This window comes from Bradysia coprophila, unplaced genomic scaffold (assembly GCF_014529535.1).
Source record: "Bradysia coprophila strain Holo2 unplaced genomic scaffold, BU_Bcop_v1 contig_70, whole genome shotgun sequence".
NCBI classification, from domain to species: Eukaryota; Metazoa; Arthropoda; class Insecta; order Diptera; family Sciaridae; genus Bradysia; species Bradysia coprophila.
In genome coordinates, this window is record NW_023503941.1 from 603,571 (window position 1) to 627,588 (window position 24,018).

Here is a 24,018-nt window from a genome sequence, read left to right on the forward strand (position 1 = left end):
CTCTAACATGACCTTAATAAATAGTCACTTACTGACCATGGTCAAGCACAACAGGCCAATTGAACCAATGACGGCCTAGGTGCACGACTCCATGTGGAGTCGACCCACTTATTTTATCATTCGTTAATAAATAAAGTGACTCAATCTTAATACCCACATTTTGCTTTACAGATACAGTGTATTGGATTAATGAAGTTAACCAAAATAAAAAAATTTAGTGACACGAGAGCAGCGAGCCTAGCTCACAATTCAGATTCAGAGTCAGATTTCATTCAAGACTACAATGGGGTTTCGCACAATCGACCAAATGTTTTGTATGAATATTCTTTTTTGTCTTACGTTTGAATGAAAAATAATAATGAAGATTATACTGAGAACGGTTAAAATTGTTATTCTATGGAGAAGAAAATGCTTGCTGTACTAGGTAAATAAACCGTTATTTATTTTGCAAGTTCCATAATATGAATTTCGGGATGATAAAAACAATAAATAATGTAATATCAATGTAATATAATAAATTGAAAGGACGTAGAAATGTAATATTATATCCATTCCATCAAGTCAATGTTATTGATAAGGGGGTGTATACACAAAGGAGCTAACGGTTTATATAGCTAAAATCAAATGTGAGTACAAACAAAAAGTACGAAGATGTTTTGGAGAACCGAAACAACATCCTTTTTCATTCAATTTCAAGCAGATTTTCCTTATTTATAAACTTCTCAAATCAATATGAAAATTCACCCACGCGCTACAAAGCGAGCTGTGCATTGAAAATCGTTGGTAGTCTGCATGTTTGCCAAGAATTTCATTCAAATTTTATTTTCCGGGTTCACATTTGTATGAGATTTATTAAAAAAAAAGACAAAAAAGAAAAATAATCGTCGTTGTCTTTTATGTAGAATTCTTGAATTTTCTCACAGTAAAACTAATTGAATAAATATAGAATGGAGTAGAAGTATTTTTAATTCGATGTCGAGATACAAAAAAGGAATCAATAATTGCAATACGTATTAATGACTATTATGCTAAATGCTAGGTGAAAATAGTAAATTAGAGCAAAGCCACTATTGTGCCTTAATGGTTAAAGTGACGTTTTAAATGTCAACCCAAGAAACTGTTAAAAGTGGTCAGACAATAGGCTATTCAATTCAATTAGAGAAAGAAACATAATTGGGGAAAATAATTTTTTTATCACTATATCTCAAATATCTTTTTCGTTTGACGTTTAAAATGTCACTGTGGCAGACGGGAAACACCGACTTTTGATCGAAGCTGCCACATATATAATCACTACATTAATAAAAGTATTAAAATCATGGCCCTACGTTAGTGAAGGGCCGTGACGCAAGTCCGTTCACACTGAAAAATTTGACAAAAAAAAAAATTTCCGCAGGACTGAGGAACATATATACACAACTTTTTTGACTTTTCCCCCTCCGCTTCTACTTTCCCCCATCATGGCCCTACGTTAGTGAAGGGCCATGACGCAAGTCCGTTCACACTGAAAAATTTGACAAAAAAAAATTCCGCAGGACTGATACGCTTATAATCTCGAAGCTATGAGCGTGTTAAGCTATTGAGCTATAGGACTCATAGCTCAGAAAATATGGCAGATAGAAAGTTCGTTTAAAAGACAAATTTATAGAGTTTCAGATTTCAGTCGACACGTGTTTCATGGTTTTCCTAAAAAGTCGTCCATTTGGAAGCTGTGAGCGTTTTAAGTGCGAGCTATGTCAGCCATAACTCGTAAAATGCGGCAGATGGAAACCTCGTGTAAAAGACAAAGTTATAGAGTTTTAGATTCTGGTCGATGCGTGTTTCATGGTTTTCGCTTATTTGGGAGCTATGAGAGTTTTAAGTGCGTCAAATTTTCAAATTCCGTCAAAATTTCAAAATTCGTCAAATTTTCGATTTTCGTCAAATTTTTGAATTTCGTAAAATTTTCGATTTTCGTCAAATGAAAGGTGGAAGGCTCAGATCAAAGAGAAAGTTATACAGTTTTGTAAGAAGAATATTTTCGTTCAAACTGCACAATATGATTGTCTATTATCTGCGACCAAATTCTAAAAAATCAAAACTTACAAAAGCGCTGATATCTCCCAAAACCACTTACAGTGGAGGTGTGACGCAAGTCCTGTTATCCACTTACAAAAGAACTGATATCGGTGTAGGTGACGCTCACAGAGTCGACACGCAAAAAGATATGAGTCACAAATGGCAGCTGATGAAGATAGTACGCGAAAGTTTTATCAACAAAAAATCTTACCAGAAAAATTTTAGAAAGAAAATTATAATAAAAAAAAAATTGCGTCACAAGTGGCAGATGTTGAGGAAGGAAAATTTTTGTAATTTTTAAAATATATTGCTTTAAAGAATGGAATTCAAGCGGAAGAAAGCCGAATCATCTGCCAATTTGACGCAATTTTTTTTTATAATTTTCTTTCTACAGTTTTTCGGGTAATATTTGTTGATAAAACGTTCGCGTACTATCCTCATCAGCTGCCATTTGTGACGCATATCTTTTTGCGTGTCGACTCTGTAAGCGTCACCTACACCGATATCAGTTCTTTTGTAAGTGGATAACAGGACTTGCATCACACCACCACTGTAAGTGGTTTTGGGCGATAATGAAATCCGGTCAAACTCATCATCGACTTGGGAAATTTCCGTATTATTTGCGTAATACATAAATGTGCCAAAATATGGGTTTTGCGGTCTTTATTACTGACGTCAACGATTTTCGGAAAACAGAAATATTTTTTGTCAAAAATGCGAATGATATTGAAAATTTCTCACTCGTACTGGAAAGCTCACATCTGCTATAAGAGCGTCGATTCAAAAATGTTGGAAAATTATATTTTTTTTAAAAATTGTTTTTAATTTGACGAGACTTTTTCTGTTACACTTAAATCCTCTTCTTTCAAAAATGTGCTAAATGCTTAGTTACCTCAACTGCAAACGGCGACACCAGAAGCATACAATTTATGTTACCAAAATTAAAATTCCCAAATGGTAGACGTGTTACATCGGTTTTTATCCGCAATATTTTAAAGACTTAATTTCAATTTCAGCCGCTGACGCAGGAAAAGAGTCTCTTTCAGTTATAACGGAACTTACCAATTTTATCCTTCGTGGTAAAGTTAATGATGCAATTTGTCAATACGCCTTCGGTGCTTCTCTCTGTGCACTTATGAAGAAAGATGGAGGAATCCGCCCAATCGCAATGGGCCTATCGATCAGACGATTAGTTTCAAAAGTCGCTTGTTTACACGTTAACGAAAAGGCTCACGAATTTCTGTATCCTCTTCAGTTGGGAGTTGGTACCAGGCAAGGTTGTGAAGCTGCGGTACACGCGACTAGAAGCTTTTTATCAATTAACGCTGGAAAGTTTAAGGTCCTTTTAAAGATAGATTTTAGAAATGCTTTTAATTCAATTGAGCGAGATGCTATGTTGAATGAGGTAAAAGAAGTGTTTCCTTCTCTGTATCCTTATCTTTGGCAATGCTACAGAAATTCTTCACTTTTATTTTTCGGTGAACATACAATATTGTCTCAGATAGGTACTCAGCAAGGAGACCCTTTAGGTCCTCTTTTGTTTTCATTAACCATACACAAGTTAATTAAACGTTTAAAGAGTGAACTGAACGTCTGGTACCTCGATGACGGAACCGTATGCGATGATCCGGAAATAGTATACCACGATCTCGAAACAGTGATCAGTGAAGCGGATAAAATTGGTCTTAAGATAAATCCGTCGAAATGTGAATTGTTCTTCTGTTCAGGCTCAGTTGACGAAGAAATTGTTTCGAAATTCAATGATCTTTGTCCTGGCATTCGCATTGTAACTAAGGAGGATTTGAATCTGCTCGGTGCGCCAATTTTCGAAGAAGGTTTTTTCAAATTTGCGGGAAAAGTTTTGAGTAAATTGAGGGTTATGTTTGAACGCTTAAAAATTTTGAATTCACATACGTCATTATACCTTTTACGTAACTGTTTTGCTATTCCGAAATTAACTTATTTATTGAGAACGTCTCCTGCTTGGAAATTTGCTGATTTCCTTTCAGCTTATGATGGCGAAGTCAAAGAACTTTTGGAAACGATTCTGAATGTTGATTTAGATAACAAACAGTGGACACAAGCTACTTTGCCTATTAACTTTGGTGGTCTCGGAATAAGAAGACTACAGGACATTTCCTTACCGGCTTTCCTCAGCTCTTCATTTGGTGTTAAGGGCCTCGTCTCTCGTATCGTAAATTCTCACGACGAGGCCTTTTCCATTAGATTCGATGAAGCTTTAGAGAAATGGAAAGGTTTCAATGTTCATGTACCTTCTTTGAAGTCCTCACAAAAGGCTTGGGATCTGATCAACATTCAACGAATAATCAAAACGAATTTAAAATTTACCTCTAAGGTTGATTTAGCACGTTTTCAGGCTTTACAATGTAAAGAATCTAACGCCTGGCTACATTCAATTCCTTCTTCGAATATTGGAACTTTCATGGACAATAATTCTCTCAGAATTTGCATTGGGTTGCGTCTAGGATGTAACATATGTTCAGTACATCATTGCATATGTGGATCTCTGGTGTCTCCAAAAGGCTTACACGGCCTCAGCTGCCAGAAAAGCGCTGGAAGATATCAACGTCACGCAGAGCTTAATGATATAATTAGTCGTGCTCTTTTATCATTGCATGTTCCTAACAAATTAGAACCAATAGGTTTATCTAGAAATGACGGTAAAAGACCAGATGGCGTGACGTTAACACCTTGGTTCAAAGGAAAACCCCTCGTTTGGGACGCTACTTGTGTAGACACCTTTGCCGACTCTTATCTATCGAAAACATCTAAAAAGGCTGGAGAACTCGCTAATACTGCAGCATTTAACAAACATAAACATTATTCTAATTTAACTTCTAGTAATAATTATATTCTACTAGCTTTCGCGGTAGAAACCATGGGCCCATGGAGTACAGAATCAAAAAATTTCATAGAAAAAATTGGATCAAAATTACAAGAGATTAGCGGAGATAAAAAATCAAAATCATATCTGATACAAAAAATTTCTATGGCCATACAACGATACAACGCCAGTTGCATAATGGGAACCATCTCCGCAGAAAAGCCTTTGGAAGAAATTTTTTATTTGTAATTTGTTATCTGTACTTTAAAAAGATACAAGGTTTTACAGGTCGGAATGACGGCTAAGCCTGACCACCTTTCCTTGTCAAATTAATTCGTAAAATGTAATACACACAAAAAAGTTTTCAGTTTCCTCCGTTAGCATACACTGGTGTCTGTTCTCTGAACACTGGTTCTCTGTATAATTCAGAATTGTTTAAACCCGGACGAGTGTTTTACTTATTTGCAAAAAAAAAACTAAAGTTGTGATTATACGGCTAGTGTGGATTGTCTAGTGGTATATGCAGTAGGATTTATTTGTTGGTAACACAGTCAGTAAAAGTTATTTATGAAATGTTACTAGCACACACTACATGTGTGTTAAAAGAATCAAATTCACTTGTGAGCTGAGTAACTTTTTTTTGTTCAAAATAAGATTAATTGATTGCACTTTTGTTTGAACTGCTGTTGGAGTATAATGAAAAATATAAAAAACAAAACTGTCAGTCTTTAAATACGTATTAACAAAAATTTGCGGTATCTTTTAACAGCATAAAATCAACGAAAATGCACTTTTCACGTAACACACACTTTTTAATATTTTCTTTGAATATAGACAAAATCGCACTGCGTTCATTTAGCGCGACATGCGTGTTTATTTTAGAAGTGTAATCCTAAGACTACTTTTATTTTCCGATATACGTTGGTAAAGTTTGGACCGCTTAAAATGTGAATGTTTATTCAGCATCGCAATGTTCAGAACGAATAAAATCTCCGCGTTAACGAAAATAGAATTTTCATTTTAAATCGCAATGTCTAAAATTACCAACACTTTATGTTATGTGTATCATCATATCGGTGATGATCATACCGATGTGCATATACACACACACACACACACATACGATCTTTTAATAGATTTTCAATATTTTTGTTGAATTTTAATGTGGTGTGTGCGTAAATTCGGCTTTTCACAAATTGTATTCACAAAACACACTTTATGATACGTCGTTAAATTGGCGATTAAAGCACCGGCACACTGTATTTCTGGCACAATAGAGAAACAGGATGCAAAAGTATCTTAAATATTCAGATACAGTGCGAACACAAGACAAAGCTCTAAATTGAATCACTTTACGCTTAGTGAAAACAATTAGCCATTATTGATTAACGTTCCGATAAAATACTAGCGCACCTTTTGTTGATTCAACGAATCGCAACTGTGATCTTAATGGGAAATTGTCTGTAAAGAAAACTTCACCATTTGAATTCGGTTTTCTTTTATTGTAATGTTAATATCGCCTAACAAATGAGATACTTAGTATTTTAAAATTGCGTTGCAGTGTTTTCTATCTACATGCTATTTAGAGATTTCTTGCTAATTGGAACAATTATTCATATTTAGGTTACCAAAAAATTTGCTTTGGATTCTCTAGTCTGCGTGCTTTTTAGTTTTTTTTTAAGAATGGCGCTTAGAAACTGAATATGCCACTGTTCATTTCGCTTACTATCTCAAACAATTTGAAATCATTTTCACCTTGAACCACAATAATGATCTTAGGGTTGCACACTTGTCAGGCAGCGTGCACCAGCACCACTCATTGGTCTTGTGCTCTTTTTACGAAACATTTTTGTTTGCGTTGTGTTCAATTATCAAAGTAACTATACTGCGCTGAATTTTTGTCAGAATATTCAAGTTCGACATGAATTGAAAACTGAAAATTATTCGAATCTGATTAAAAAAGGGTCTGCTTATGAAAGTAATTTAAATAACTCGAGTGATTCTTAACCGATTTTCAAGATTTTTGTTTCAATCAACGAAGAATGAAGTTTTTGAGGACGAGGTCGTAGATGAATAATATTGAATCAAATAGATGGGCTTAATTCTACACAGTTTCTCTTTGTTACCATGTTAACTTGAGTAATTTTTACCAGATTTTCAAAATTTTTGCTTGAGTCTGAGGTGCTTGAGGTTGAGTTCGTAGATGGATGGACATAATAGAGTAACAACATGGTTGCTATTTTATGAACAATTTCTTCCTGATTACCTCATAACGTAATACAGAAAAGAAAAGATGTTTCCAGCATCAAGCCCAAGCTGGAGGCGAGTTCTAGAAGCAAATTCGACGTAGAGCTTTTTCGCATAAGTTAGGACAATATTTTCTACATCGTGTATCGATAATACGATAATTTCAGTAAATATTATTTATATGCTTTTGTTTTCCCTAGGGTCGAAAGTCTCGTTTTCGTGTGTTTATTGACCTCGGCTTCGCCTCGGACCAACAAAGTTCACACGAAAACTCTACTTTTCAACTTTTTATCACTTGTAATGCAAATAACTATTACCGTTTTACTGCTTTTTAGTATAAATATTCTGGCCTTGTTTTTCCCTTGTTTAAACTTTAAACTTTAAGGACTCAATTCAGAAAATGGAGTGGAATCGAACAAATATAAAGAGAGTCGCGCTACTCTTTTTGCATATGAGAGTCTCACATTTTGAGACATCAATTGACCAATTTTTCAATGAAGAGCCTGACCCATCCACGCGAAGGCCTAGTTCTGACTTATAAAATTTCATCCGTGCGGCATGAATAACCTTACGGGAATATTTTTTTGAATTGGAACTTTAGAGCCTCGGCAATTCTCCGCTTTAAAAAAAAAATTCTGCTAAATAACGGATTTGTTCCACAGTTTTTCCGGCTCTTTCCATCTCCGAAAATTTTGGTTGTCCTCCAACAGAACTCGGCGGTTCGCTGATGGTAAATTGTCAAAATCTGTAAAATCGTCTATCAGCGGACGCCTGAGTTTCTATGGTGAACGAATAAAACTTGCTGGAAACGATAGAGCGTGAAAAACTATGGAACAAATCCGTTATTGGAGGAGAAAAAATTTTGATAGAGGAGATCGCCGTAGAATATAATATGGGTTTGAAAATGCAGACTGTCAACGAATTTGGACGCCACAAACGATTCGAATACGCGAATGAATCGAAACGACCGAAAGTTGACATTGCGTTCGAGAAAGTAGAGCGGATGACGGTCGGAGGCCATGTTTTTTTATTGTTAAAACCGAAGAAGAAAGAAATCACACGTCGTAACCGTGAAGTAATTATAGTTTATCCTAAACGAGTGTTAAATGAGTCATAAATTCATAGTTTAACGTAAATCTACGACAGAACCGGGTAGTGAGTTAGATAGGGTGGATTCGTTTCATTTGTAAGTTTGTGAATTCAAAGAAATTTGCCAACCGATCTGTTATGCAACGGTTTCATAAATTTGTTTCGCTTTGTTTAGATCTGCGTTGTGAACGCGTAACTGAATTGAGACCATCGTGAATTGGTACTTGTCTCAATTTGTTTGTTTAGTCTCATCTAGGTTAGTTCACAAAACACCCGGTCTTTTATCGCAGTTGTTGTAGCCTAGCACAGGCATCAAAGTGAAGAAAATTTTGTTTAAATTCCTGTAAGAATCTAACTGAATTTGAACGCTAATTATAGGATTTTGAAGCTCACGTAAATGAAACATCAACCAAAATCAACGGTGTTTCCCTTTACACGCTGTCAAGAATTTGGAACTCCTCTGCAAGGGTTGTCTAAGCAACACAGACCTCTGCCAATTGCAATAGTTTTGTATTGCCAGTTACCTCAGATCAAATTTTTGACACTTTGAGGCAATAGAGGAAAGATCAGTCTAGCTTGAAACTACGATTTTTTGGTGGCAGGACATTTCCACACCGTCAATATCGTCAGGAACGATATTATCGTTTTTTTGGACGATACTATCGTCTAAAAAACGATATTATCGTCCAAAAAAATTTCATCCAGGACGATATTATCGTCAAAAAAACGATATTATCGTTTTTTGAACGATAATATCGTTTTTTAGACGATAGTATCATCAAAAAAACGATAGTATCGTCCAAAAAAACGATATTATCGTTTAAAAACGATATTATCGTCAAGAAAACGATAATATCGTCCTGAAAATATTTTAAAATTTATAATTTTAGACGATATTATCGTCCTGGATGAAATTTTTTGGTACTAAAAAACGATACTATCGTCCAAAAAACAATACCATCGTTTTTTAGACGATACTATCGTCTAAAAAACGATAATATCGTTCCTGACGATATTGACCGTGTAGTTATGTCGCCTTATCGATTTTTTCTTGAAAATAGAGTTTTCAGTCTTAAAAATTGTAATGCAACAGACCGTTGTTGGCGGAATCTGCCCTTACGCTCTTTTGTTGACGCTATCTATCTGATGACAGTTTAGGTGAGAAAATTTTTATTTTAGCGAATTTTGTTTCTCCTATGGGATGAACAAGAGTCTTTTCTCTTTACAACTGTTATTTTATTGCGACTTGGTAAGCAAATAACAATTTATTTGTCATAAATTAGTACAAGTGTCGATAATAGTAAAATGGAAGCAAAATGTGGTTTTCCACCCTGAAACGTTATACTGTTGGATTTTTCAAGCAAACTTGTATCAACAAAAAACATAATGTTCCACAAGGATAAACATATAAGGACGAAAATCCATAAGAAAAATGAAAATATGAAAAAGAAAGAATTAGGGAAAGGGATTTGCCCTCCTGTTTTATTTAAGTATATGCGCCTTCTTTACAATTCATGGAATAGTATTTATGATTTCAAATTGAATAATAGTCCAGAAGTTTTCTAGAATTTAAGTCACATGGAAACTGGCGAAATAATGTCAAATAGGACTGGGTCGAAATTATTTTTAGATATTTTTTGAGCGCCGGATATACATAACACTGACTTCTGAAGAACGAAAAAGAATCGCAATGGATTTTACAACGATAACGAGAGATTACGAGTGAAGTGTACTAACAAGACTTATGGAACTCAAAAGTGATTCCAAATTACAGCTGATAGACTGGTCAGTGACCATTGGTCACAAACATAATATCAAATTAAATTATTTTAAAATCTAAACTCAAAGCAAATTCAAAAATATTCTCCAGTAAATTGTAATGCATACCTGAATAAATAAGTGTGTTACCTTCTTGGTTATGTTGCCACAAGTACTACTAACTAGATTAATTCCTGCTTGCTACACAATCCACAGTATATTCACGCAGTGCACGTCAATTAAATATGTAACATCAGTCTAATGATGTGGGAACAGATTGAAAATTATTTGGATAAACACACGAAATTTCTATGAAAATGCCATTTAGACTGCAGTTGTTGGCTACATGGGTTTACAGGTAGCACAACCTGATTGTGCACCAGTGAATACTTCAGTTAAAGTTATCGCTATATCGCCAAACCAAACACCGAGTTGGTTTATTTTGAAATATGGCATGTGGTGCACAAAATTCGAAACATTTCTCGTTAATATAGCCAAAGGATATTACATTTTGCGGAAATTGCATTTAATGAGACAAACAATATTGTGAAAATTTTATTGAACAAGAGATAATCATCTACTTCATGTAAAGTAATTTGACCAGATTCAAGAGAGGAGGGGATTGAGAAAAATTTAGGTGTTTCGAATTATGAGAATTACGTATTTGAGGTCTTAGTCACCTTTCTCGTCCAAAAAATCGGTGGAAACCACTTGAAAGTTTAATGACAAATTTTAAAAATGTGCATGTCATGCATATGAATAGTACTGTTACCCGGGATACACTGACAATTTCAACTAAACTAACACATCGACACTCTCAACAACACTGACACTCCTAACCTAGCCACACTGACACTCCTAGCCACAGTAGCACTCCTAGCCACAGTGGCACTCCTAGCCACAGTGGCACTCCTAGCCACAGTGGCACTCCTAGCCACAGTGGCACTCCTAGCCACAGTGGCACTCCTAGCCACAGTGGCACTCCTAGCCACAGTGGCACTCCTAGCCACAGTGGCACTCCTAGCCACAGTGACACTCCTAGCCACAGTGGCACTCCTAGCCACAGTGGCACTCCTAGCCACAGTGGCACTCCTAGCCACAGTGGCACTCCTAGCCACAGTGGCACTCCTAGCCACACTGACATTTCTTATCACACTGACACACTGAAGACACGGACACAATGTTTTACATCTTTTATATGTTTTTTTAGTTCATAGGGAATCACAATTTCCTTGGGAATTGTAATTCCAAGCGAATCGTAATTCCAGAGAGTCGTAATTCCAGGGAATCCCTGTGGAATCAGAATTCCTAGAAAATCTAAATTGCTAGCGAATCGGACTTCCTGCGGAATCGTATTTCCTGTTCCGAGTGAAGCTAGGTGAATCCAAATGAAATTACGTGAACCCAAATGAAGCTAGGTGTACCTTTAGTGAAGCAGAAGCTATGTAGACTAATGTACAATGAATGTGTTTTTAAAGGAGAATTGGCTGATACATTTTTGTAACGTTATTGCTTTATGGATGTTTCAAGCGACCATTTTTTCCCCCTTTCCATTGCATGTGAATATTCCTTTGTTAATTTCAAATAGACATAGAAAACTGAGAAATAGGTAGCCCTCCCCATCTAATCTACTTTTTTTTGCAGGGGACGAACGACAATCGTCTTCATAAAGTGATGCTTTACTTTGGAATCTAGTTTTTCTTTTGTGACTAGTACAATCTTGTTTTGAGTTCATGATTGTTGTTATTTTCCTGACCTTATTATTGCTAGCACAGACACATTTAACTGATTTTTAATGCTTTTCACCTCGAATTCAGTTAACAAATGAATATCACAAACCGGACACCGACAAACACTAACGGAAAATCTGTATTTTCGTAACTCCGACTTCTATACAAAAAACTAATTGAATCGTTCCGTTCGGATAAACTTGAAATCAATGTTTTGTGTGTTAAACTTTCTATAATTAGTTGGACCGTATTATACGAGTGCTACATGCATATACATTTATTCTATACAAATGTAAATCTTTCAGGACGTAATTGACCTTTAAAAAATTTCATTAAAATAATTTTTCAATTAAAAATAGAATTTATCTTGATTTCTGTACAAGAAAAAAAATCTTTAGTTTAACAAGGTCCAGTTCTTTACTTCTCTTTCACGAGGAATAAAAATTTTCTCTCTGATAAAGGGAAATCTGTCTCTTTCTCGTTAATACATTCATGTGTCAATATGCATGAACGAGGCTGTAATGGAAAAGATTTGTGCTGTGTTCTCACCATTTTCACCATAGCAGAAGGTTACTCCAGCTGATTTTAAGAGACTGTAAAGACAAAATCCGTCTTTCACATTGACGATCTTTCAGAATTTCTTTCTCTGTTCAACGCCATCTGTCATCATTTCTCTGATCGATTATGAAGATTTTTAGCGAGTCGTGATTTGAAAACAAGTATTGAGCTTGCGCGCGCACATTGATATTTCGAAGGTGAGCTTATGCGTGTGCATTTGAATCCACGCCGTTAGTCGTATAAATTTATACGTCAGAGAGAGAGAGAGAGAGAGAGAGAGCTCTTTTCTCGTTTGTTACGATCTGTCAGTTTTCCTATTTTGCGATTTCGTATTGAAATGAAAACTAAAATTGAGATATCTTTGCTGTTTTAAGCGGTTTTTCATATTTTTTTGGACCAAAATGTTTTAAAGTGTGTTTGAAATCGATTGACATTAACAAAATAATAAAATAGAAAAAAATATTTTCACATAATCTGTTAATGCCAATCGATTCCAACCACATTTTGGTCCAAAAAAATATGAAAAACCACTTAAAACAGCAAAGATATCTCAATTTCAGTTTTCATTTCCATACTAAATCGCAAAATAGAAAAACTGACAGATCGTACCAAAGGAGAAAAAAGCTCTCTCTGACGTATAAATTTATACGACTAATGGCGTGGATTGTTTACAGATAATAGACCATACAAATGTAATAAAAAGAGTTTAAATGGTCGGTATGTAACACTATACTGCATTTCATTCGCATCACGATACACTCAGAATTGATCATTTTAATTTTAATTTAGTATATTTTATAAGATAGCACAATAGCAAAATATCCACCATGGATATAATAATGGAAACTTTCACCATTCGTGTATATATGAGCACAACCAAGTCGGCACAATATATAGCAGCACTTTCAACGTTTTTTTTGTTGTTATTGCAGTGTAATTATTATTGACCCACTAAATTCTATTTACAAAAGAATTTTCGTTATTTTCGGAATAATCTTTGAGCATAATTAAAAAGGACGCTTAAGAGAAATAATTTTTCATTGTTTAATTTCGGCTTAAGTGTGTCTAAATTAGATGTACTTGTACGTATAATATAGAATTTTTTTTTTTCAAATCGTTAACAGTGCGGTTAAACCAGCCTAATAGCGCTATGCTTTTGAAAAGGGTCGAAAATTACAAATTGGGAAGGTGTACGCTAACTGACAAAATTCATTTGTAAAAAGCTTTTGGCACAAACTCAAATACAATGTTCCTTTATATTATCAAACATTCATTTTGAATTAGCCGAAATTTCCTGTGATAATAGATTGTGATTATGGAAAATGAGCAGAGGATTTTCGACGTTGTAAAAAGAATGAAAATTAATTACGATGAGAGAATGGTCTTTTTGTATTATAGCAGTGCATATCCAAGAGAAAATCCTTACAAGTATAATACAAAGCGTTTCTGTGTTGTGTTGACTGTATTAAATTCATCTTTGTATAAATAATGCAAACAATCTGCAAATGAATACAACGAGGGACAATCACAAAAAAAAGCAGAAAAAAGAATTTCAAATGAGTTGCAGATCGATGATGTAATTGCATTTACGTTGCCTTGGGATTCAAAATTGCTACGTCATTTGTGGACAGGAAAAAGCTACTTTCCTACGGATTGTAGAATACAAAATACTTTGACAAGACGTTAAGTTCAAACAATGAAGACAAAAGTTGCCGCAAGTAGAATAGTACATTAAATGACAAGGGGCGAAAGTAAAAAAATACAGCCCCTCAAAATGCGGGATGCATTTTTTACTTTCGACCCTCATATGCGGGCGAAAATATCAACTTTCGATGTTGGTATAAAAAATATTTATTTTGCTAACATGTGCTTAAATGGAAATTTTGCGCAATAGATGTGAAAATTGTCAACCCGAGGTGAAGACGAGGTTGACAACACATTGTATGCGCAAAATTCCAGTTTAGGCACAAGTCAACAACAAGATTTTATGTAGCACGGCAGAGTAAAATAAACCGGACAGAAGCGGTTCATTTTCGAAACGTTAAATAAGGGACCTAATGCACTGTATGAAAATGAACTCAAATGAACACTGACATAAATTGAAAAATTTTATTCGCAAAAAATATAGGGCTACTAGATTATTCAGGTCCCTAGTCAAGTCAGCGCTCCTGCCTGGTTAACTTTACTCTGTGGTGACTGTAGCAGTTTTACACTGTCATAGAATGAATACAAGCTATTCATGAAAATCATCACAAAAAGGAACACGAAAAAGTTCGACTTCTACCAACCAGTCGAACAAGGTGGATTTAGATCAGGTTTCAGCACGAACGATCATTTACAAGTGATGAGAACGTTGATTGAAAAATGCAACGAATACAAGATTAGCATAGTCTAGATATTCATTGACTTCGAAAAAGCTTTTGATTCAGTTGAAACATGGTCGATATGGGACTCATTGGACGAATGTAGAGTGGACTCAAGGTACTCCAAGGTGCTCCAATATGTGTACGAAAATGCTACGTCATGTATTAAACTTCATGAGAACACGACGAAATTCAGGCTAGGTCGAGGTGTAAGACAGGGTGACACCATCTCACCGAAACTGTTCACATCAGTCCTGGAGAGTGTTTTCAAGAAATTAGACTGGAACAAAAAGGGAATTGACATAAAAGGAGAATTCCTTAGTCATCTCCGTTTCGCAGATGACATTGTCCTAGTCGCACTAAATCTATACCAAGCACAAGTCATGTTAGAAGAGTTAAATGAAGAGGCTAATAAAGTTGGTCTCAAGATGAACTTATCTAAAACGAAAATCATGACAAACATTGATGACGACAGACAAATAAAAATTGGAGATACAGTTATTGAAAGAGTCGACAGCTATGTATACCTTGGTCACAAACTGAAATTAGGTCTAGACAACCAAACTGCAGAAATCAAGCGTAGAATTGGTCTTGGATGGGCAGCTTTCGGGAAACTCAGCCTGATTTTCAAAAGCAAAATGAATAATAGTCTAAAACGGAAAGTTTTCGATAGGTGTGTCCTTCCAGTGTTGACATATGGAGCAGAAACGTTAACATTAACCAAAGCATCTGAAAATAAGTTGAGAGTGGCACAAAGAGCCATGGAACGAAGTATGCTTGGAATTACACTCAGAGACAAAATAACAAACCAATGGATTCGCCAACAAACAAAAGTCGTTGATGTCATGGAAAGAATTGCGTCTCTAAAGTGGAGTTGGACAGGACATATTGCAAGAAGGACAGATGACCGTTGGACCAAAGCCGTCATGGACTGGAGACCCCCCACAACAAGACCTGTCGGAAGACCACCAGAGAGATGGACAAACGGAATAAAGAAATACATCAAAGGTACATATGGACACACGAACTGGCAACAAGTGGCAATGGATCGTACAACATGGAAAAATTTAGGGGAGGCCTACATCCAGCAGTGGATACAAACAGGCTAAAGAAGAAGAAGAAGAAGAAGAATGAATATATGAAAAAATAGTGGGGAAAACAATAGACATCGCTTTCTGACGTCCTAACTTTGACCCTCAGTTTTCTCCTAAAGTTACTTACTTTTTTCCGAAATTACTCACTTAAAAAAAGCAACTTTTCACTTTTTTGTTCAAAAATTTGAGAAGCATCCCTGTGTAACTTATAGTAATACCGAGCAAAGCAAAACTGATGTGGTAATAAACTAAAAATTAATCAAACTGTCAGTGGTCATCAAAATATTTGATTTTTTTTCTCTACTATTCTTGGCTCATTTAACAAGAAAACAGCAGAATCTGTATTATATGTAGAACAAGATTGGTGTACATAACGCCAACGACATATTCATGTAGGAAATCACGGCCATGTTTCTTTTCTATTTCAGCTTATACCGTCATAAGTAGTGATTAATATTTAATTTTGGCGTCAACTGTAGCTCTTTGTTCGTCATATCCTGTACTATGTTTGAAACTGGATCACTTGTTATCACCATCAGTTGTTTTCCTTCGTAATCATCAAAATACCTTTTTCTTGCACAATCTTTCCATTTCCATGATAATAAAACTAAGCCACACGCTGTTACGTTGCAACAGACTCTTTTGTAAGTTCATTATTTTTGTATTTTAGTTTAAATGAATTTAAAATCCTTGCAACTTATTTTTGTCTTTACATCATTCCGTTTCGTTTTCAAAAACTCACAAAATTACCGGAAAAGAAAATTCGCCAGAAAGTATCCCATCTGTAACTTGATAATCCGCCATAATCTAGACTATTTTCCATTTCTTTTTCGTATAACTGTGTGTGTATTTACAAAAAGAAAAATCTAAATATAAATACTACTTCTTTCTGCAACTGCGCTGCGAAAACTGAACTTTTTCATGCGTGATTTGGGTGGCGATCGAAGGGTCTTTTTTCTCTGGTTTTTATCGGTAGTTTTGAATATTTTTATCGGTACTTGGGAATTTCGCTATCGATAATTTATTATTTTCTATCGGTACCGTATTTATCGGTCATTTATTATTTTTTATCGGTAGTTTTGAATTAATTTACAGTGAACGACATCTCAAATGTCTCACTGTCAAATTTTTCTGAGAATTTTATTGTGTCATTGCAAATTCACAATGACATTCTCTGAAAAAAATGACAGTGAGACATTTGAGATGTCGTTCACTGTATCGGTAGAATATAATATCCCGTTTTTTATGTTTTACTTTTCACCACTAGTTGTGAAATGGATTTTCGTATATGGTTTTTGTCACTAGTGGTGAAATGCATTTACTTTTCACCGCTCCTTCTGAATATCTGAATAACCGTAAATAAAAATTCTGCCCAGACCAAATTTCGAACCACCGACACCAAAACCCAATACTTACCGAGAAACACCTCTAACCATTCGGCTATTGAGATATATAATCGCAGTGAACCAACTTTTGAAGCGTACATAAATGCAGTCTACTTGATCGTTCATACAGTAGAATGTATGTTAAAGGTAGAGTTATGTTTTCCATTTCAAAAGTTCATTTTTCGCAGCTTGTTGCAGAAAACGTTGTATGCAACACGTTGCGAAAGTGGTAGTTTTTGTCACTAGATGTGATGTTATCAAACGAGCGAAGCGACCAGTTGCGTAAATAACTATTAAGATAGAACAAGAAAATGTAAGAATTTTCGTATACTGACTGCTGTTGTCACGACGCTTGTATTTTCATTTGTACGCTCTGTTGCCTTTTCAAAAACTATTTTTCAAGAAATGAACATTTGGGGCTACTTCAAATCATAAAGAATAGTATTATTACCGAACGCAGCATTTGACGTATTGGATGCGTGGCTCTTCAACGTAATTCGACGCAATCATAAGTACCAACACAAACATAGTGTGTGCGATAATAAATGTTATGCATCTGTGTTCAAATGTTTATTTAGACGAGTTGGTGATTGTGATCCTAAGCCGAAGGCGCGGATCAGAATCCAACGCGTCAAAAGAAACATTTGGACATAGGTGCATACCGATTTTTATGGGGTTTTTGATTAGGCTCACGATGTGTATTATGACACGCAGCCTGCGGCGAAAATTGAGCAATCTGCCGATTTTTACAAAAAGATAACATCAAAAATGCAATAAAATACGCACGAATGTAGCCTTTAATGTCAGCCATTGGTCTTAAGTGCTATAAGTGCTGCCGTCAATTTGATGAAGTTAGATGTTTGAGTCGGGTAGTTAAATTTATCAAGGCTGCTCTGACGGTAGTTGAGCTGAAGAAAATTGCGCTCATATGCAAAGAAGGTACGAATCATACATAGAAAATACATAATAAAATGTCGTGATATTAGTAACTGCAAGTGCCACCTTCAAGAAACGTTCGTCACAACAATCATAAACTGTCTCCAACGGAAAAAGCTATGAATTATTCTCATCCTGTATGAAAGGCTATTGCATGGGAAATATTAATTATGATTTGGCTTGATATACACATAACATATGTGTACTTTTATCACTTTAAAGTCAACAATATATATAAAATGGTTTGGCGCAAAGTGTATCATACGACAATAAGCCATCTATTGCGAGTGTTTATCAACCCAGAAATGTTGTGCTTTCTCTAGTTCATGAATTTTGTTTTTTTTTTGTAAGTTTAATCAAATTATTCAAGACAATTTATTAGAGTCTGCATAACTCGTTATACCGCATTAGACCCAACGAATATGTATTCAGGGGATTTGTGGAAAAGTTTTTCGTTTAAGAATAGCAATGTTCATCGGATGAGTTAGACTTTCGCTTATGTAATTATGCTTGTGGTAATGGAAAATAAAATTTGTGTTCCAATATGAATAATATCTCACCAAACAAGGGTCTTATAATGGGTTAATTTTAAGTGAAAAAGAGAAGAAGAAAAAATAATAATCCTAATTAAACGGTTATGGATTTGAATTGAAAATTCATTTATTTTTAATTTCATGCATTAAATAACGATTAATCATAGAGCGGAAATGCTGCTTAAATAGATCGAATACAATATTATGGAGATGAGAAGGTTTCGAAAAAAAAAAAATTAGATTAAAGTTCGGTAATTGATGGGCAAAAATTGTACAAGGGTTGTGCTGCTGCTGATTGGATTATTATTGCTTGGATACCATTTACAATCGGAAGAGTGAAAGATAAAAGAATATTACGTTAATTTTGGGACGATATCGAAGTGCAGTTTCTTTGTGGAATGTTTGGCATGAATGGTTTCTCCGCAAAAATTGGATTTGAACAAATTTAATTTATTCTCAATCGCAAACGGTTTACATAACAGAAACAATGAGCGGTATGGTCACAAACGATAAAAAATCGGTTGAATCCGATTTTTCAAAATTTTGTCGATCCAAGGCGAAGCCGAGATCAATGAACTAACAAAAATGAGAGACTGTTCATCTTTATCCCGAGTTCTGTAATGAACTTTAAATGCTATTGTGTACCAAGTGATTTTACATGCTACATGCGTCGAAAACCGTACTTTTCATGTTTTAAGCACTTCTTTCGACGCCCTCAGCATGTAAAATCCATTACGTAACTCGGGATAAAAAGATGAAAAGTCTCGTTTTCGTGTGTTTATTGACCTCGGCTTCGCCTCGGATCAACAAAATTCACACGAAAACTCTACTTTTCATCTTTTTATCCCTAGTAATGTAAAATACTATTTATTGATTTCCTAAAGGTTGTAGTAAGCCACTTTCGACTCAAGGGAACACAAAAGCATGTTAACAAAATTTATATTTTATAGATGATGAAACATGACTTAGAGTTTGAGTGTCAAAAAACAATAAACGCAAAAAAATCAAATTTGGTATAATTCAAGTCGATGAGGCGACATAACTACACGGTCAATATCGTCAGAAACGATATTATCGTTTTTTAGACGATAGTATCGTCTAAAAACGATAGTATCGTCTAAAATTATAAATTTTAAAATATTTTCAGGACGATATTATCGTTTTCTTGACGATATTATCGTTTTCTTGACGATATTATCGTTTTTAAACGATAATATCGTTTTTTTGGACGATACTATCGTTTTTTTGATGATACTATCGTCTAAAAAACGATATTATCGTTCAAAAAACGATATTATCGTTCAAAAAAACGATAATATCGTTTTTTTGACGATAATATCGTCCTGGATGAAAATATCAGCTGGACGATATTATCGTTATTTTCTTTTTCTGAACAAATTTATCGTTATTTTGGACGATATTATCGGCCTGGGCGATAATTTTTGGGACGATAATATCGTTTTTAATTAATTTATTTTTTTAAATTTGAGATGATAATATCGTCCAGGACGATAATATCGTTTTTAATTTATTTAAAATAAAAATTCTAGACGATAATATCGTCCTGGGCGATATTATCGTTCTGGATAGTTGTTGAAGACGAAAAACAAAATCTTGTAGATAAACACCTTTTTATAGACGGCAAATATATATTAAAAATTGGTTCATTTGGTTCCGTAAATTTAAATTTTATATAGAAAAATTACACCGACTAATTATGAGACGATGCGAGAAAAAAAAATTAACTCCTAAGTTCCGACACCGTTCTGGCGCCCGGCTCGCATTGCGGCCCTCCACTTCGCTCCGGGGCAATGGGCCGGATCGCTCGGCGTGTTAAAACGCTTTTTATGTACAATCAAAGTTGGTATTCATTACGTAAAAAGATGAATTATTTAGGGACGAACTAAACGCCTTTTCTAAACACTGATGTGTAGGTGATTTCCCCTGACAATTGTTTTTCGATATTTTGGAAGAGAATTCGGTTCTTGCTGCACCTCTGAGTAAAATTGAGCCCTGGACAATATTACCACCCAAAACTAAACGATAATATCGTCCTGGGCGATACAGAAAACGAAAATATCCATTAGATTTTCTAGAACGGTAATATCGTTCAGAAAACGATAATATCGTTTTTTGAACGATAATATCGACAAGAAAACGATACTATCGTCCAGACAATATTCTAGAATTTTTCAATTTAGACGATATTATCGTCGTCCTGGATGAAAATTTTTTGGGCGATAATATCGTTTTTTTGGACGATTTTGAGACGATAATATCGTTCCTGACGATATTGACGGTGTGGAAATGTCCCGCCACCATTCAAGTCGGCTTAGCCAAACATACATTTTGGAATGAAAAAGGCCACTAGTAGTCTGGCGCGAGTTGTCCCTTAGCTCATATTGAATGTAAAAAGCGATTTTATGGTTGATTATCGTAAGTGGGTCGGCCACCAACTCGAATCGCAATGTTGCCAAGCTGGGATCGACCTGGTTTGCGCCAGGGAGCCGCCGTCAGCTAAAACTTCTTTCGGCTCTATAAAATTGAATTTTGATCCGAATTGAGTGGGAAAAAAATCTTGTTTTCCTTGAACCTTTCTGCATACGAGAAAAATATAAGTGCTTGAAAAAATAATGCAGGTGGCGCTGTAATTCAAGATGGCGCCCATCAATACAAAAAAATGTGCAAATCTGGAAAATCCAGTAAATGCTTTTTTTAAAGTAATTAATGTTTTTTTTAACATAAAATAGACATCATTTGGAATAATTTCGCCCATGGAACCATGTAAAAAATATTTCATTTTATATTTTTAAATAAATTTTCAAAAATCAAAATTTCATAGAGCGAAAAGAAGTGTTAGGCAACGTCGGCTCTTTAGACCAAACCAGGCTGATCCCAACTTGGCAACATCGCGATTTGAGGTACTGGTCGATCCATCTACGATAATCAACCATAAAATCGCTTTTTACATTCAATATGAGCGAAACGGCTTTTTTGGACAACTCGCACTTGACTAAAGGGTAAATAATCTGTATTATTGTTGCATTTTATGGTATCATAGTAAAGCAAATAAATAAGTTTGATCGATTTTAAAAGAATATTGATTTTTAAACAAACATAAACGTTCTAAGTTGATCATTTGAATCTGTATAGGTTTCTTCCAAGCAACGGTTGAGCCGAACAAAACGAACCGAACACGAACCGATGTCATCCATTATAGAACCATAGCCACAACTTATTTTTTTTAGATTTTTTGACATTGTTAATAGTGTTGATCATAACTATGGATGACGGTTTAACATTTCATTTCACCTTGGAAGAAACGTATAACATTTACAAGTTTCCGAGTTTTCTGGCGCGCATAGACGGAACAAACATGAATTTCAAAAATAGAAAAAAAAACTTAGTTTACCTTCTATTGTTATATAAATTAACGTCCTTTTTTAATGTTTGGATGCTCTTCCAAGAACGAACAATAAAAAAAATTATCCGAGGCGCCCCGAAGGGACCTACAATAAAAACTGCTTCTTGCACTATGCAAATCTGAAAAGAAATAATCGTAAACTGTTATTCATTCAATTTATGTTTCAATGACGCTAGTCCCAAGTAGCATTTCAGAAAAAATAACTTATTCGTTAAAATAACGTTGTAGCAACGTTGCCACAACGGTTGTGCAACCGTTGTTGCCCGGTTATAGTTTAACCTACGTCAATTAACCGTTGGATAACCGTTAAACAACGAAAAAGTTAAAAATTATAGTTGCTCTACCTTAAATTTTTAACTTTTTCGTTGTTTAACTGTTATCCAACGGTTAATTGACCTAGGATAAACTATAACCGGGCAACAACGGTTGCAAAACCGTTGTGACAACGTTGCTACAACGTTATTCTAACGAATAAGTTTTTTTTTCTGAAATGCTACTTGGTGCACCATTTTAGGTTTGCAGATGACATTCTAATGATTTCTGTCAATGAATTCTACCACTAAAGTTTTCGTTTAAAAGAAATTTTTGATAAAAAATGAAACAAAGAAGAAAAGTCCTGTACGTATAAGAGAGTTTCTTGAAGAGTCAGTGTAGATAGTGAGACCTTTAACTCAAAATCGAAACTTTTCAGGGCACTTTGTTGCACAGTACCAACACGTCGAACAAGAATAGACCGGCTGAAGCCTGGTGAGGTCTTTTTTCATTTTTTTTTTCAATTTCTGTTTACTACTAGCTTGGTACTCATTCAAGTACCACTTTGGTATTCAACTACCAAATTTTGGAATTATAAATAGGCAACCGAGCCGATTAATTTCATCAGTCGGTGTGCAGCTCTCAAACAGTAAACATATCTACAACATCCGTATTAGTGAACTACCACGTTGGTAGTCAACTACCACTTTGGTAGTCAACTACCCCTTTGGTAGTCAACTACCACTTTGGTAGTCAACTACCACTTTGGTAGTCAACTATCAAATACTCGATTTATAAATAGACCAGCAGGCCGAATAATTTCGTCAGTCGTTGTGCGTCTCTCGAGTAAGAAACATCTTTGCTGCTATATAGTTTGGGGGTCTAACTACCAACAACTACCAAACTTTCAAATTGCAATGTCTGCTATGAGCGATCGGTTACCAGATAACAAATAATAATTGATTTGCCTGGTGTTGGTTCGCTCATAGTAGCATTGTAATTTACCACCGTGGTAGTCAACTACCAAATATTTGTGTTATAAATAGGCAAGCAGGCAGAGTAATTTCGTCAGTCGGTGTGCGTCTCTCGAGTAAGAAACATCTTTGCTGCTATATAGTTTGGGGGTCTAACTACCAACAACTACCAAACTTTCAAATTGCAATGTCTGCTATGAGCGATCGGTTACCAGATAACAAATAATAATTGATTTGCCTGGTGTTGGTTTGGTCATAGTAGCATTTCAATTCTAACTTTTATCAATCACATTTGATTTGTGACACAGACGGACGGACGGACAGATGAAGTGCCCACAATAGGTCCTTTTTTCCTATGGAAAAAAGACCTAAAAACGACGAAAGGTGTCTACAATGCAAAAATATCACATCCTTTTGATGCTTCACGTTGGTTCATATAGTTCTGTAAATGACAAAGACTTTTGATGGCATTATCTTTTACGTTGTTTTGTTTCTATGGATGAATTTCCTTCGAACTTCATTACCCACCCTTTGAAAATAAGTTGACTGTTGAAATGGTAACTTCAATTCGAATATCGAATTATTTACGCTGAGAAAGATATCACGTGTTCTGCTCGGAGCGAGAGTATATTTTTTTTCTGACCGTCTGCGTCATCATCATAAAATATGAAATTACTAAGTCATTGCATTAGGAACGTCTGCATACTATTTGATTTTAATGTTCCAATAAATTAGCAAATAATCGTTAAACCAAATGACATGTTACAACAGA

The 24,018-nt window shown here is 35.1% G+C and overlaps 1 protein-coding gene across 7 annotated transcripts in view; it reads right to left on the reverse strand.

Moving 5' to 3' along the window:
* Positions 1–24,018, reverse strand: part of LOC119083561 (RING finger protein nhl-1) — a 72,325-nt gene that overhangs the window by 42,886 nt on the left and 5,421 nt on the right. For 2 of the 7 annotated variants that reach the window (XM_037193282.1, XM_037193283.1), the window contains exon 2: positions 22,009–22,139. The gene's annotated coding sequence lies outside the window, so the exon portion shown is untranslated. Of the gene's footprint in view, positions 1–2,950; positions 3,053–3,120; positions 4,964–22,008; positions 22,140–24,018 lie in introns of those variants that run through there. The other 5 variants (XM_037193281.1, XM_037193280.1, XM_037193285.1 and 2 more) reach the window with 5 other exon arrangements.